An 18,470-nucleotide genomic window follows, 5' to 3' on the forward strand; every position below is an offset into this window, starting at 1 on the left:
CAAACTAAAAGGAAAAATGTGAAAAGAAGACACTTTAGGAAACCAGAAATGGAACAAGTTATTACTTCGTCATGTCCATTTTAATTATTTTTTGGCCTTTTTTTTTATAGTCCACAATATTTAATTCTTTTAGATATCAAGAAAGAATTAAATTTTTTCCCAAAGTTATCCTTGGAGTAAAGAGTCTTGGAGTGGTATGGGTCAAAATATGCAATAGAATATTTAAGATAAGATAACACTAAAGAAAGAGTCCTCGAATCGTCGTTAGTCGAGGTGGAGCAGGAAGCAGCCAAGACATATAGCCAAAGAGTCAACGAGAGCCATGGTAGAGGTGTTGATAATGATCGAAGTCGAGCATCGATGGTGAAGTTGTAACGGTTGGTTTTCAAAATACGATATGTAAGAGAATATTCTAGTGAATATTCTTTGCACTTGTACTATTAGGGTTTATTAGAAAAATGTCTAATATAAATAGGGGAAAGGGCAACGATATGAGGCATGTGATATTCATTTTGTAAGAACAACCTTTGACAAAAGATTCTCTCTCTCTCTTACTAAGATATAAACACGACTTTTTCATCAAGATTCTTGTCTATATTATTCCATACTTTTCCATCAGATTCGAGAATAATTCTAACATTCAAGGATTTGTCCGTCACTCATCATTATCAGGTGGAACAACCATCTAGTTCATCATTTATTAGGTGAATCACTCATCTGGTTTACTCGAATGCCATTTATTGTTATTCATTGATATTAAATGCTACATTATTGCTCATATTTTTTGGAACAGTTATTGCATGTTGTTATCACTTTCCTACCAGATCTATTCGATGCTAATCACACTTTCGAAAGTCACATCTAGAAATATTATTATTAACTAGGTTTAACCCATTATCACATAAATATAATTATTTGAACTAAGAGTCATATTTTTTTGTCAAACAATTTGGCGCCGTCTATGGGGATTTCTTAGTTAAGCTTTTAGTTTGTTCTAGATCTACAACTAACACGGATCACTAACGTAAAAAAAAAACAAGATCTCCTTTCTTTGTGTGCACAAATCCCAACATGGCACGTAACCGAGAAGAAAAGACGGGAATAATAAGTGTCCTCCCAACAAACCTCATGAATGTCATCAACAAAAGCTGTGAAATGGTAGACGAATGCGCAACGCCCAGTGCCTCCCCTAGGCAAGATGGGTCCCCGCCCCTCACTGCAGCATCACAAAATCTCTTGGTAAGGGAGGTTTCACATCAGTGGGGGAGGAGACGCCCCCAGTTATAAAAAATCTCCTCGAAGTGTGGCTAATTGACACATTAACCAGCGTCCTCAACAAGCTCGCTCGGGACACGACTATAGAGAACGCAAGGACTTGCACTATACAACTAGCAGACGAGCAGTGCAACTAACTCCCTCCTCCTCCAATGACATGTATTACTCACAATGTCATTAATGGTGCAAGTGACAACGCCCTCGCAGCCATTTTGAAAAGGATGGAGGAAATGGAGAATGAGAACAAGGCACTCCGAGATCAAATGAAAGAACACCAGGAAATGGTCGATAAAATACCGGGCGCCCCCAAGCTGTTGCCGAGGAGGGATGTTGATCGGTTCGTCGAACGACCGTACAGTGATGGCGCAAACCCACATGTTATATTAAAAACCTTTAAAATGTCGTCATACCTCAGGATATATGACGGCACAACCAACCCCGAAGATCATGTGACTCATTACGTCACTGTCGTAAAAGGCAACGACCTCACCAAGGAACACATGTCTTCTATTTTGTTGAAAAAGTTCGGCGAAACCCTCACTGGAGAAGCATTAACCTGGTATTCGCAACTACCAGTACACTCTATTGAAACCTTTGAAGAAATGGCCGACAAGTTTGTAACGACCCACGTCTGAGCCAAAAAGGTCGAGGCAAGAGTGAACGACATATTTACCGTCAAACAATCTCTAATAGGGGGATTGAGGGACTTCCTCGCCCGGTTCAACTGAGTAAGGATGACTTTACCAAACGTGTCCGAATGGATGTCAATCATAGGCTTTCAGAACGGGTTGAGCAGGGATGGTTCAAGAGCAACGAGAAAACCGTTAAGTCGGTTGATGAAGTATCCCCCAACCACTTGGGATGAAATCCACAATGCTTATTATGTCGAAATCCGTGCAGATGAGGACGACCTCAACGGGCCAACCCATCGGCTAACCTCAGTACAAACGGAGTCAAGAAAGGATCGAAAAGACAACGCCAGAAGAGATCGCCCGATCCCACGACCTAATAGGTGTTATACCCTATATTTTTTTGTACGTAAAACTGCGTCGTGAGCAAACTAATGTAGGACTAAAAAATGAGATCATCTTTGAAAATATATAAAGAAAGTTAATCATGTTACCTCGGAAGATACAAATATTAAATATCATGAACAACAAGTACAAAGAGGGTTGGAAGGTTTAGAAGCTAAAGGAATTGAAGAAAATAATGTTTCGTCGAAAGCCGACAAATTGGGAATATTATAACATGTACTTTTGGGATGAGACCAGGGTGTTTTACATGATAAGGAGGTTATGTTACGAGTTATGTTATTTGTATGATAGTCGTGTGTTATGTTTTGAAGTCAAGCGAGTGGTGGAACAAAAGTTGATGAAAATCATCACAAGTTACGTTCATAAGTTTTACTGAAACTTTGGGTCAAATGTAACTACAATTTTCTCCTAATATACTTAGAGTTATGGGGTGTTCCACCCATAAAATTAAAGATCTATGAGTCTACATTCCAACGCATTAAACCATTTGTCAATAAGATATCGGAGTAGAGAGATATGGGCAGTTTTACGAGACTGCGCAGACTGTCACCTACTTGCTTAAACGAGAATCCAAAACTGGGCCAGTTCGGGTCATCCAAAACTGGGCCAGTTCGGGTCGCTCAAAGAGGCCTTTTTAAAGGCCTATACCCTTCATATATTAGGATGATAATAGAGCAAAATAACCAGACTTAATCTCTGCAAAAATCCTCCCAAAAATATCCCACAAACCCCAATTGATTTTCTCTCCCTTTCAAGTTCTAATTGGAGGTAAAGTTTAGAGTTTGAAGAACCAAGATAGGAGGTAAGTTATCCCACAAATAAGGTAAGTTTAATGATCTCTTTCATCCATTCTTTACAGTTGTATATGCATGGTAAGTTGTTCTATATTTGTAAGAACTCACGGGACGGTGATCGGAAGCTGTGAGTTCGAGTTATTCACTTGTCGCGGACTGTTTTATGGATTGTTTTGTGGACTGTTTGGTGTTGCTGTTGGGTTGCATGATTTACTACTATTTTGTGGAGTTTTGGAGGAGGAAGGGTGTGGAGAAACACCACATAAATGTAGGATGTTAGGCTGGTCGTTCATCGTAATATTTTCAGGGTTGTTGAAACTACTACGGTGGTCGTTTTGTGTATGAAGAGATTGGGGTGTGTTGGGCTATTTTGTAGTATTGTGTGGTGTACATAAGGTTGGAAAATAATGTATATATGTTGTTATTGTTGTTTTTGGTGTTGTTGGTGTTATCTTGAATTTGGAGGAAGTAAGGATTATAGGGGAGATGTTGTCCGTTTTAATACAAAATAAGCATGTCGTTCGTTATGCGATAGTTATATGTTTCATAACTTAATGATAGTGTTATTGTCGTTGTTGTAGATTAAGGTGAGAAGGGGTGAGTTAAACTTGGTGATTGGAAAGAGTGTGATAAGGTATGTTAAGGCTAAACCTTCCTTCATTTTGGTATGATCTCGTAGCTACATGTGTTAGTAATGAGACATAAAGAGAAGTTCGTATTCATGAATTTCTTCACATTATTCTAGTCTCATAAGTTACAATATTATTCCTTATCGAGACTCTATATTCAATTTAGTATTGTCTTCTTCCAGTCAAGAGAGCCGCAAGTCTATATATACAGTATTACAGTATTTTCATTACAATTGAGCTATAATCGATGGGCAGGCCCCCATTGGGCAATCTCTGATCAGATGGAAAGTTATATACCGAGCCTACTGTGGCCGAGCGCCTATGAGCGAGCCCAGCATGGCCGAGATACATAGCCTAGTATGGCCGAGAGCCTATGAGCGAGCCTACTACGGCAGAGCAGTTATATATACCGAGCCTTATAAGGCCGGGCAATTATTTTACTTACTATATTGAAGGATTTGAGTCAGTATCAACAAGTAAGTATATCTCTAGATCATCTTTGACTCCCAATTACTTTCAATTCTTATATTATCAGATCAGTTTTAACTTTCAGTTATGTTATTGCCTTATATACTCGGTACATTATTTTGTACTGACGTCCCTTTTCTGGAGACGCTGCATGTCATGCGTGCAGGTTCAGATAGACAGACGGGTAGACCTCCTCAGTAGGTGTTTCCAGAGTTCAGCCTGATCGGTAGGCTCCACGTCCTTCGGAGTTATCGGGTCTAGGTTTTCGTGTACATCTTCTGTATGTATGTATATATGTTATGGGTAGGTCGGGGCCCTGTTCTGATCACAATATATCCATCAGTAGAGGCTTGTAGACATATCTTGTCAGTTAGTGCACTATGTTGGGATTCTAGGCCTGGTATACATATTTTGGTGGTTTGTCAGTTGTAGTAGTTATGACGGCCTTGTCGGCCCAACTTTATATTGATGTTTAGTCAGTGCTAGTTTTCATTCAGTTTTATATTTTGCTTCGCAAATTATCTTGCAAGGTGGCCCCATGGCCAAATTATGATATTATATGTTCAGAGTCCCTTAGTCGCAATTTGGTACACCAGGTTAGTTGAGGCACCGTGTGCCAGTCTCGCTCCCAGGTCGGGGCATGACAATAGGGAACAACACCAACCATATATCAGAACGGTCGTCATCCCCACTCCTTGCTACGAAGAAGGTCCATCCAGACCAAGGATGGTAACTCATCGGAACGATATAGGTATGCCCCATATTATTTGCTCATAATTTTTGTGTGTCACATACAGAGATAGTCTACGTCCTGGAGAAGCTCGGACCAAAAGTGAATGGTTGCCAAAGATGAGATCAGACCCTAATACCAGAAAGTCTGATGCCCTCTGTGAGTTCCACCAAGAACGAGGGCACAAAATGGAAGATTGCATCGCCCTAAGGCAGCAGGTCGTGAATATGCTATGACAAGGACATCTTAAAGGGATGCTAAACGATAAGGAAAGAAAAAATTTTGCCATAGGGAGCGAATATCAAGGGCCACCCAAACCACGCTCACCAGCTCGTACCATCAACATGATCATCGGAGACGATGCCTTTATCAACAACGTGAAGTTCACTGCTACATACAAACTCAAACGATCCATCACCCGCGAACGGTATGACAAAATCGAATATAGTATCATATTTGACAAGTCGGATGCAGACGATTTGGTCTTTCCTCGTCATGACGCTCTCGTTATTACTCTACAAATTTTGATATTGATGTTAAACGTATTATGATTGATGACGAAAGTGGCGCGTGCATTATTCATCCCCGAGTACTTACCCAAATGAAACTCGAGGATAAGATAGTGTTGCGCTGCATCATGCTAACTGGTTTTAACAATGCAGTTGAACGACACATCCGAGGAAATTACTGTCCCCATTTTGGCCGGCGGCATAACTCTGGAAACAAAATTCCACATCATGGACCAAGACACCGCGTACAATGCCATAGCGGGACGACAGTGGATACATCCCATGAAGGACGTCCCCTCCATCTTATACCAAGTCATCAAATTCCCAACTCCATGGGGGATATTCAGCATACGAGGATATCAGCGTACATCTCGAGAATGCTACCGCATTTCTTTAGATAGAACGGCTACCCAACAAAGTAAGGACAAAGAAAAAGTGGCATAGCAATCAGTAGGGTCGAGGTCGGGGAATGACGAGGTCGGGGAAGGCATCAAAGATCCCGACATAGTCTAAGCCGCAGGGTCGACTGTAGAAGAACTCGACCTTGTTCAATTAGACTCAAACGACCACATCAAAAAGGTCTATATCGATTGCAAGCTCCAGGACCCAGGTAAATTCAATCAATTCTTAAAAGCTAATGTGGATTTGTTTGCTTTTAATCATGCAGATATGTTGAGCATCCCAAAGGATATCGCCACGCACAAATTAAACGTTGACCCCTACCACTCCTCGGTGAGGCAGGTCAGGCATAAATTCAACTCCGCAATCAATGATGCAGTGCATGAGGAAGTGGAAAACTGTTAGAAAATGGTTCCATGAGGGAATCAAAGTACCCCAAATTGGTCGCCAACATGGTAATGGTTAAAACGAAGAATGGGAAATGATGGGATGTGTGTAGACTTCACAGACTTGAACAAAGCATGCCTAAAGGATCCGTTCCCGCTGCCTCACATCGACTAACTCATTGATGCAACAACCGAACATGAGCTATTTCTTGACGCTTACTCAGGCTATAATCAGATCCCCATGGAAGAGAAAGATCAGGAAAATACCACGTTCATCACCCATCAAGGAACGTACTGCTATAGGGTCATGCCTTTTGGACTAAATAACGTGGGGGACGACCTATCAAAGGTTGGTGACGAGAATGTTCAAGGATCAACTCGGCAAGACAATGGAAGTATATATAGACTACATGTTGGTCAAGTCTGAAAGAGGAGAAGATCACATCTATCACTTGAAAGAAACTTTCGACATACTCAGACGGTATGGAATAAAAACGAACCCGGAGAAGTGTGCGTTCGACGTAGCCTCAGGAACATTTCTAGGGTTCCTCGTATCACAGCGAGGGATCGAGGTCAACCCTGACCAAATTAAATCCATTAAAGGGATACCCGAACTCTTGACCACGAAAAAACAGGTCCAAAGATTGACTAGCCGTATCAAGGTTCATCTCGCGATCGTCGGATAGATGCCATAAATTCTTTGGCGTACTCAAGAAAGATAACAACCTCCGATGGACTTTGTAGTGCGTCCATGCTCTTAGGGAACTAAAGGCATATTGTCATCGCTGTCCTTGCTTTCAAAACCAGAGTTGGGGGAACATCTTCTCATTTATCTAGATGTATCCGAGGTAGCTGGGAGCGCAATCCTAATTCGAGAAAACAAAGGTACACAATCTCCCGTCTATTACATTAGCAAAACACTAGTCGATGCCGAGACGAGGTACCCGTACCTCGAGAAACTGGCTTTGGCCTTAGTCGTAGCTTCACGGAAGCTTATACTGTATTTCCAGTGTCACCGCATATCGGTCGTCACAAATTTCCCCCTAAGAAGCATTTTTCATAAACCTCAGCTGCCGGGTAGGATGGCCAAATGGGGCATCGAGCTCAGCAAGCACGATATCACATACCAGTCGTGAATGGCGATAAAGTCACAAGTGCTCGTTGACTTCGTCGCCGACTTTAGCGCAAAAATAATGCATGAAGTCGAAAGCGAAGCCCTCTAAACTCCCCCCCCCAAACACAAGACCTCTAGGTCCTATACACTGATGGTGCGTCCAACGCATCGGGGTCCAGACTGGTACTCATACTCTAAGTCCCAACAGGCAAAGTAATTCGTCAGTCCATAAGGTGCCCGGACATGACTAACAACAAAGCCGAGTATAAGGCCGTCATTGTAGATTTTAGACTAGCGCTTAAGTATGGGACAAAACGGTTAAGACTTCGTTGTGATTCCCAGCTCGTAGTCAACCAAGTCACAGGGACTTTCCAAATCAAGGAACAAAGATTGCAAAAATACTAGACCGAAATCTGCAAGCTGCTCTCCGAGTTCGACGAATGCCATATCGACCATATTTCACGAGCACAGAACACTGAGGCAGACGACCTCGCCAAACTAGTCGCAGCTACCAAACACATCACAACATGAGACAAAAATCTGGTTTATCTCCTCAACTCCTCGCTAGAACAAGTCGAGGTAAGAACCATTAACTTAACTTGGGACTAGCGCAATCGTATTACCGCATACTTGCAGGACGACACACTCACAGGCGATAAAAAAAGGCCAGGAAACTGAGAATGCAAGCAACCAGATACAATATCCTCCACAACGACTTGTACAAGAGAACCTACGACGATCCTTTAGCAAAATGCCTTGGCCCAAACTAGACTCGGCGCATCCTTGAGGAGATCCACGAAGGCCATTGCGGGGCTCATTCTGGCAACCGAGTGCTGGTCAGATGCCTCGTACGGGCGGGATATTATTGGCCCACCGTGAAAAATGAGGCCTTAGGCTTCGTAAAAAGATGCGAGCAATGCTAGAAGTATGCCCCAGTGATTCACCAAGCGGGCGAACACCTCCATTCGGTCACCTCACCTTGGTCATTCATCTAATGGGGAATGGACATCGTAGGCCCCCTCCCGACAGGACGAGGTAACGTACGATTCCTTTTAGTTTTATTTGACTATTTTTCTAAGTGGGTGGAAGCAGGAGCATTCGCCTAAATAAGGGAACATGAAGTAATCACTTTTATATGGAAAAATATCATATACCAGTTCGGCTTTCCCAAAGAAATCAACTGCAACAACCGACCATAATTCACGGAAAAGAAAACCATCGAGTTTTTCGAGAAATGGCATATCAAAAGAATACTCTCAAACCCGTACCACCCCTCGGGCAATGGGAAAGTAGAGCCCTAAAACAAATCAATACTAAACATCATGAAAAAGAAACTCGAGGATGCCAAAGGACTGTGGCCGGAAGTCCTACCAGAAGTATTATGGCATACCGAACAACTCCGAAAATAAGCACAAGAGGTACGTCCTACTCTTTGGTTTACGGGACTGATGCGGTAATATCAGTCGATGTCGGAGAGCCCAGCCTTAGGTACTCCCACAAGAGCGACACAAGCAATGACGAGGGCCGAAGGTAGGAACTCGACGGAGTCGACAAACGAAGAGATATGACTTATATAAGAATGATCGCCCAAAAATAGCAAGAAGAACCCTATTATAACAAGAAAGCAAAGGTCATGCCACTCAATGTCGGGACTACGTACTGAAAGCTAAAACCCAAGCGAGCAAAAATCCTAGGGAAGGTAAGCTGGGAACAAATTGGGACGGTCCGTACAAAATCACAGCAAAAGCGAATAAAAGATCATTTCAGCTAGATATAATGGAAGGAAAGCTACTACCAAACAACTGGAATATTAGCCACCTCAAATACTTCAACTTCTAAAGCATAGAGTGTCCCCCAAGTCGTACTTTTTTTTCCCTCACTTGATTTTTGTCCAGTTGGGTTTTCTTAAGGAGGTTTTTAATGAGGCGACGAAGGAAACACTTTAAGTCAAAGTACGCAAAGTCTAAGCCCTGGTTACTATTTCATTGCTCGACCTCTCACTACTCTCTAGATCGACCAATGAAGGGACTAGATAGACCAGGACTGGGACTGGAACGCTAGCCAATACCCAAAATCTGTAAATTGTCCAAGTATGTAACAAATGCAACAATGTCAAGGCAATAAACTTTACACTTACTAGTGCATTTCTCTCAAATTCAAGTTGTGTTCGACCTCGCTCGAACTAACACCTACCGGCCCTTGGCCATTATTAAATTTAGGCTATGTTTGACCTTGCTCGAACTAATACCTACCAGCTCTCGGCCATAATTAAATTCAGGTTATATTCAACCTCGTTCGAACTAACACCTACCGACCCCCTACCATAATTAAATTCAAGTTATGTTTGACCTCGCTCGAACAAACACCTACCGGCACTTGGTAATAATTAAATTCAGGTTATGCTCGACCTCGCTCGAATTAACACCTACCGGCCCTTGGCCATAATTAAATTCAGGTTATGTTCGACCTCGAACTAACACCTACCGGCCCTCAACCATAATTAAATTTAGGTTATGTTTGACCTTGCTCGAACTAGCGTCTACCGACCCTCATCCATAACTAAACTCGGGTTATCTTCGACCTCGCTTGAACTAACACCTACCGGCCCCCGGCCACAACAAAGTTCAGATATGTTCGACCTCGCTCGCACAAGAAACATAAGCAAAAAACACGCAAGTATAGAAAAACTAACCACAAAAATGAAACAATTGCAGAAACCAATCTTGGCATTCCATAATCCATATTATACTTAAACATTTTTTTACAAAGGCTCGTGTAGACACCGAAAAAAATACACAAGCTTAAAGAGGATAAAAACTACGGGTCGCCGCCATCGGGATCTTTGCACCTCCACCACCCTGACCGCCGATGCTCGGGTCTTCTCGGTCCTCTTCTTCATCATCACCATCGCCCTCAGGGTATGCATCATCATACCAGACGTTCCCTTCAAGATGGTCCACGCCCCCGTCCCCCTTATCATCACCAGCCTCAGGCATGGCGAGATCATATCCATAAGCGACCCGAGCCTCGCGGGCCTTAACACAAACATCATCAAGGGCGACTGCAGAAACGGACCTCTCCTTATACAAATATCAAAACACATCCAACTGAGCTTCAACATGAATCCAGTCCTCGTACAGGTCTTGAGGAAGGTTTGGGAATTTGAAGTACGAGAGGAAGACGGTTGCGCAAACAGTTGAGCCTTTTAAGTCTCTAAGGCGGCCACCCGATCCTTGAAGACAGAGTTGTCTTTTTCCAACTCTCCGATCATCTCCTCCAACCTATCTTCTTTTGCATTCGCCGTAGATTGATCAATCTCCCGTTCGGCCTGGAGAGTCCTATTCGCCAATTCTAACATCTTCGATTTTCTCCGAGCCTCTAAACGGGAAGATTTTACCTTTTCAAGCCCGCTCTAGTTCTCGGCAACTTCGCCATTAAGGAACTCCATATGTAGCCGACACTCCTCCAATTGCCTACGCAACTCGACCACTTGCGTCTTAAGGTCGCCACACTGGGCCTCTACGGCTCTGCTGATTTCGAGCTCTTCTTCCCTACTTCTCAACGTCCCCTCAAGGACACTACACTTCTCGATGTCTCTCACTACCTCATCATCCTTCTCCTTCAATTCATCATGAAGGGTCGACAAATTTCCTCCCTCACCAAACCCCCGCGAAACTCCCGGTACTTACTGCGGTACTTGAAATATTTGTATTTCAACTCTTAAATATTTCCTTATGCTTCTCCTCCCTTTCGGGCGCTTTCAATCTTCAAAATCGTGGTATGCAGTCATAGAAAGAAGAAGGAAAGCAAAAATGAGAGCACCCTTGCTAACAAAGGCAAAACAGTAAACAAAAAAATAGATAGAAAAACGAAGTCTTAAAATACTCATCGTGAGAGCAAGGCCAACTATGCTCCTCGACAAGGTAACATCGTCCTGTTATTTGAGGGTTTCGCCCTCTATGTCAGAGCAAAGAGGGCCGAGGGCAGGGACTACGTTATCCGTGTTCTTCAACAAATCATGATCCATGGGGATTGCAATGGTCCTCGTAGACCCCTCCAGCCTCACCTCGAGCTGGGTAAACCCTTCCTCCATCATCCTCAGGTCAGCAACATCAACGTCTGAACCCGTCTCATAGCCTTCTTCGGCAACGCCTTTGCCTCTCCCATCGACCAGCAAAGAAGTATCATCAACTGGATGCGAAGTCGATAGCCCCTCTTGCCGCGAAGTGTCAGAAGCCCTAGTGGCTGGCCCTTCAGCTTTCGTCATCGCAGAAGGGAAAGACACACCCTCGTCGGCCTCCGCTGACCTCGGAATCACAGACACCGTCCCGACATCATCTTTAATGACAATAGTCACCGTCTCACGAAGGGTAAAATCATCCATTATCGAGCCAACAGCCCGAGCAACCCCGTCGCCAATGTTCACCGATCTCCTCTTACGGGCATTAGGTCCCCATCTCCTGGAAACGACTCATATTCCTCATCTATGAGACATTACAAGGGAGAAGCCGAAGGTTTCTCGACCGAAGTCTTCGTAGATAAAGAAGGAATTGATTTTGAAGCATCAACGAGCGGGACCGAGGAGTGAGGAGAATTAGTCGCGATCGTAGTAGGGGCATTAGCCGAAGAGGTAACAACTTTCCTCTTACGGAACGTAGGCGCGGAAGCTCTCGACCTCTTCAAGGACCCTCTAGCTGAAATTAAGGAAAATACAAAGGGATAAGAAAGTCAGCCAAAACAAACCACGAAAGAGAAATAACTAGCAAGACAAATACGAGAGTAACTTACCAGTCGAGGGGGAAGCCGGTCCGAACCTCTTGAAGAAGCCCGACCACTAACAAATCCCTGCGATGTGAGGGAGGAGCCGACCGACCCAACCGGAAATGTCCTCAACCAAAAGAGAAGGCGAGGTCTTAGCTGCATAAGAAAAGAACGAGAGGTCAGAATCCACAACTAAGCAAAATAAACCAAGTACCTACATGCAAGGAAGTGAGGCGCTTACAAGTGCAATTCCAAGCTTTAGGGAAGCCGTCGATGTTGGCCACCACGTCATCAGTTCTAACGAAGAAAATGTTGAGTGAGAACTGGAGGTTAGGCTTGTCGTCCATCTTCACCACCATGCATTTGCCTCCTCAGTGGTGGGGATTTAGCATCGTCCCCCTATAAAAGCTAGGGGCGAACATATGCATCAGGTCTCGAAGTGTGATCTCAACCCCGGCTAACTTCACGGACTTGGTGAGCATCCTTATGAGATTGTAAACATACTACATGAGTTGAGCCGGGCAAACTCCGTAGAAGCAACAGAATTCCTCCATCGGCGGGAGGAGAGAAAGAGTGGAGCCGACCTGAAAAGGATAGGCGTAGAATGTGCAATACCCAGGACGGTGGTGCTGCATCGCATCCCACCCAGCAGGGATCAACTCGACGTGATCAGGAAGGCCTTCTTTTGCCTTGAGCTCTAGCAAATCAGCCTCTTTCATCGCCGACTTAAAGGTCACAGGTTCGGCTTCAGGCAGTTTCGAGAAATCAGACCTGACATTGGGGTTACGAGGAACTATCTCTTCCATAGTCGGGAAGCTTCCGTCCTCTACAGTAGTGGGAATGTTCTCCACATTAGGAGGAAAAGAATCGCTAGAGGGACCGGGTCACTTCCCCCGCAGGGCCCAGAAGATATGTTAGACATATTTTCAACGAAAGAGAGGAAGGTATCAAACAACGGAGAATTTAAAACTATAAGGATCGTTGGAACAGAAGGAAAAGATGCACAACAATTGAAGAGGAAGAAGAAGATACAGGGTTTCAGTGCAAGAATTTCTTAAAGTTTGAAGTTATACCATCACACCCCTATTTATAGGAATTCAAACATCATAACCAAGAAATTGATTCATCATTACCTGGCACCGTAACCGAAGCGGCATATTCGATCAAAAGCCGTAAGCGAAACGAAGAAACACATTAGGAAAATGCGTCACAATGACGCATGACATCGCCTTGATTCTTGGACAGCACAACTCTAGAGTTTTTGGCTCACAAAGGGCCACGTTGCCAGCTCACCCCAATCATCACGACCCAATCAACTATCCAATCGTCTCGACCGCGGTGAATAGAATCCACTCATCAAGCCCACATGAGGCCGGCCTCAATAAGCGGGGGGACTAACTGTAAGGGTCAAAATCTGCCCTAGAATATTTAAGATAAGATAACACTAAAGTAAGAAGTCGTCGTTAGTCGAGGTGGAGCAGGAAGAAGCAATACCTATAGCCGAAGAGTCGACGAGAGCCATGGTCGAGGTGTTGATAATGGTTGAAGTCGATTATCGGTGGTAACGTTGTAACGACTGTTTTTCAAAATATAATATATAAGAGAATATTCTAGTAGATATTCTCTGCACTTGTACTATTAGGGTTTACTAGGAAAATATCTCATATATATAGGGAAAATGGCAATGATATGAGGCTTGTGATATTCATTTTGTAAGAACAACCTTTGACAAAAGATTCTCTCTCTTGCTAAGATACAAATACTATCTTTCATTAAGATTCTTATCTATATTATTCCGTACTTTTCCATCAGATCCGAGAATAATTCTAACATTCAAGGATTTTTCTGTCACTCATCATTATCAGGTGGAACAACCGTCAAGTTCATCATTTATTGGATGAATCATTCCTCTTATTTACTCGAATGTCATTTATTGTTATTCATTGTTAATAATTGGTACATTATTACTCATACTTTTTGGAATAGTCATTGCATGTTGTTATCACTTTCCTACCAGATCTATTCGACGCTAATCATGCTTTCAGAAGTCACATCTAGAAATATTATTATTAACTAGCTTTAACCCATTATCACATAAATATAATTATTTGAACCAAGAGTCATATTTTTTGGTCAAACATGAGTATCTTTATATTTTCAATGAACAAGTCAAAGATATACTAAAGGTTAATATAGTCAATTTTATTATTAATTAATATTAAATAATAATTTTTTTAATACGTGAGAAAATATCCAAAAAATCAATTAAAGTGGACTGGAGGAAATTTTTAAAAAATACTATATTTGATGTTGTTCAAATATATATCAAGAGATGAGAAAATTTGTTCTGGTACTTGTATACGGGTAAAATCGGGGGCAATGGCTACCCCAATTCCCCGTTGAGAGAACGAAAGGGGAGCACGGATCTGTGAGGTTATAGTCAAGGCCAAAGACCCTTCATATCGAGACCCAGGAAGACTGAACGGTATATCCGACATCGGACATGGTAAAGTGACGCACCCCGGATCGAGTATAACTTCTAGACCTCGGGAGACACAGTGGATGGTTATGCTTGACCGATAGTGCCATAATACTTGCCCTTAACTGGATTTTACGGCACGAATCTCATTCAATATTGATTATGGATCAAATTTTACCAGAAAAAGAAGATTTTTACCTCTTTTAGACTTATACTAGAACTAAAATTCTCCTACTATATAAAAGGGAAACTTTTTCTTTAGTCGGACACATTGTAACACGCAATTTAAAGTAATATAAGTTTACTTTTGTCTTCTAGCTATTGTCAAAGGCATTACTGACTTGTTATGTTCTTCATTCGCAACTGGGTTTGAACCGAGGGTCCAATCGAGGATGAGTTCATTGTTCAATGTAAGATCAAGCTTGGTCATAACATTGCGATTGGTTTGATCGTTTATTTCGTCTTTAATTCATGTATTTGTTATTCTTAACTATTCGTGTTGAATTAAATCACGTATCCTTTACACCACATACAAATTCAATTATTACCCAATTTTGGGGTAAAAAGTTTGGCGTCCACCGTGGGGCTAAGTAAAATAGTGGTGATTTGATACGAATCTCTATCACACACCCTATTTTACGCTTGTTCTTTAAAATCATAATTCTAGGTCAGCCTAAAAATGTCAAATTCACAGTTTGTTCACTTGAACGTTGACGCTGATTTAGGCCATCACAACTAAAAGAATTATGTGGTGCCCAGTAATGATGTGTGTGAGCACCTAATTTTTGACTATATTTGAATTTTTATCACCTTCTACTATGTAAATATTTTCAGAATTTAATATATATATTTTTTTAGATTTGTTACACACACACACACACACACACACACATATATATATATATATAGAAAAAATTATTAATAATTTAAAAGGTCAATTATTACTATTAGTATTATTTTTATCTTTATTTTTAAATAAAATGAATTAAAAACCGAAAATAAATAAAAATTAATAATTATTATTATTTTTAAAACAAATTTCAGATGGAAATTAAAAAATAGGAAAAGTAGAAATATAAAATTAAAAAGTAAAAGTAGGTAGAAATTGTTTAATAAAAAAAGTAAAAGAAAGTGGAAAATGAAAAAAATAAAAGTAAAAGAATGTGAAAATTTAAAAAAATAAAAAGTAAAATAAAGTTGGAATTCAAAAATAAAAGTAAGGGTATCTGATTTTTTTTATTAAAAAAAAGTAAAAGTAAGTGGGAAATAAAAAAAAGAAAAGTAAAATAAGTGGGAAATAAAAAAGAAAAGTAAAAAAGTGGAATTTTAAATATATTAAAAGTAAAAAAAAAGTGAGAAATTAAAAAATAAAAGTAAAGGAAAGTGGGGAATTATTTTTTAAAAAAAATAAGAAAAATGGGAAGTGGATATTCTTTTTAACTATAAATAAAAAAATAAATAAAAAATAAAAAATAAAAATCTGAAAATTTTGGAAATTTTTTCTATAAATAGAAGAGAAATGTGATGAAAAAGAGAGAGAGAGAGAGAGAGAGAGAGAGAGAGAGAGAGAGAGAGAGAGAGAGAGAGAGAGAGAGAAAGGAAAAAATAGGGAGGAAGGAATTGAAAAAAAATTATTTTTCTTCTTCTAGGATAAAGAAATTTCCATTCGTGTCATTCTTTATTCGGCTTTCTTTCGAAAATTCCAGCAGCTTCACTACCCCAAAACCACCAGCCCTTGACCACTTTTGTGTCATCATTAACCCCCCCACCCCCCCCCCCCCCAAAAAAAAAGCTCCAAAAATAGCCACTAAATCGTTAGTTTTGCAAGGTCGATTGAGGTTGCAAGTTGAGATTTGCCGCTCGAGTTTTTCGTGGTCCGAAGGGTCCAGTTGAGAGCTATCCGATCATTGAGTTGGTTGTAATTTAAATCCACAATCATCAATACAAAGGTTCACTTCTCTTTCTATTTTGTTTTTCTCATTAATATTTTGGGTCACTCTGTTTTAATTTAACTTTGAGTATGATATGATCGAATTCACATCTAAGTGTGCTAAGATTAATTTATTCTCATGTTTAATTAATTGTCCTTTTTAGTAGTTCATATGGTTAATTTTATTGATGAATATGTATTAATTCGTTACTTTTCTTGTTTATTCAATAAAGTAATGGCTTTCCATTTTAGCATGCTTTAGTTTCATTTTGATCTCCTATCTTAGTGACTAAATTGGTCCTGCATGTATCTATCTATTCCTACCATAAATTTAGTCTAGTTTCAAATATTTGTTAGCAGTAAAATTACAAGAGATTAGGTTGGGCCATGATTGGTGTAAGATTTTAATTGGACTTCCCTAGCGTATTTATGGGCTAATTATTGCACATGACCAAAAACAAATAAACATTCACAAGCTAGCCAACTTTTTTCATAATTAGTTTATTTCATTTCCTCCATAACAATATACATACCTCATGACCTTACAATAATGTCAAAATTAGTAATTGAATAATATTCGAACACCTTAGCTTGATTTAGGCGCGATTAATAATAAATCACCGTGACTATGGGTACGGTTCCTTTGGCATAGTCATGATACGTAAACCCCAATTCAAGTGCGCGTTTCACGCGACTTGATCATAACTTCAAATAATAATAAAAATAAACATGTTGTAAATCGCGGGTGCGTTTCACGTGGCGCGGTTCGCAATGTGTACCAAAACGACAAGTGTGCGACATCGCGACTTGTTTAAATAAATTCCATAAATATTAAAAAGCTGTAAAAGACAAAAATGCACAATGGGTTTAAAACATGTAATAAATCAGATAATTACGCCAAGTATTAATTGTTAAGCGACCGTGCTAAAATCACGGAACTCGGGAGTGCCTCACACCTTCTCTTAGGTTAACAGAATTTTTTACCCGATCTTCTATGTTCGCGGACCAAAAATAAGAGTCAAATTTCCTCGATTTGGGATTCTAAAATAAATCGGTGACTTGGGACACCATAAATTATTCCAAGTGGCGACGACTTTGCTGGGAAAACGAACCCAGAATCTCTGGTTCAGGGTTCAGAATTCGAGCTTAGAATAACTGTTATGCTTGGCTTTCTTGTGATTCTCTGATATTACATGTTTGGGCCTAATGTGCTAAATGTCGCTTTTTACCGCTTTGATATTGATTGAACTGTATATAAACTGTTACGAAACCCTCTTCTCTCTGAGTCTTCTGAATCTTCTGGGAAGCGTGCGCTTCGCGTAGCTTCTTTTCTGTTAGAGTCATATCCTAATTTTAGAACGAGGTACAGACAAGTTGCAAAGCCGATGAAGCTTCTGTATTTCCGGTACGCTGCCCCCCTCGGCTCGAGTTGTCTGCTCGGGTAAGCCAGGTCTAGAACAATACACCAAGGATTTAAACTTAGAATGACATAACCTCATGCTGGATCCCTAGTAGGTACTCTTGTTTGCATCACGTGCATTTGACTTTGGGGACTCAACACAGGAGTTGGGTCCGTCTAGGACAGGTGTACCCAAATCAAAAGACCATCCCGATGCATTGTTACGTGCTACTTGTACATTTATTTGTTTCGGCTTGCATGTTGACCGTCTTCTATAAAAGGGAAAGAAAATCAAGAAAAATCAAGAGTGAGGCAAGAGAGAGAAATTTACCCGATTTTTGAAAATTCAGGTATTTGAAAATCCCCAAACTCTCGCAACATTTTGAAAAAAAAAATAAAATCATTTCCAAATACGGCAACTATTTTCAAAATAAAAGGTCATGCTTTTCTTACCGAACTACGCGGGTCTGATTCTCACCGGATGTGAGATACGTATGCAAACCTCATCGGTTCCGGCCCCAATTTTCAAAAATACAAAAATATTTTTATTTAATTCCTTCTTT

This window comes from Nicotiana tabacum, chromosome 21 (genome assembly GCF_000715075.1).
Source record: "Nicotiana tabacum cultivar K326 chromosome 21, ASM71507v2, whole genome shotgun sequence".
In the NCBI taxonomy this organism is placed as follows: Eukaryota; Viridiplantae; Streptophyta; class Magnoliopsida; order Solanales; family Solanaceae; genus Nicotiana; species Nicotiana tabacum.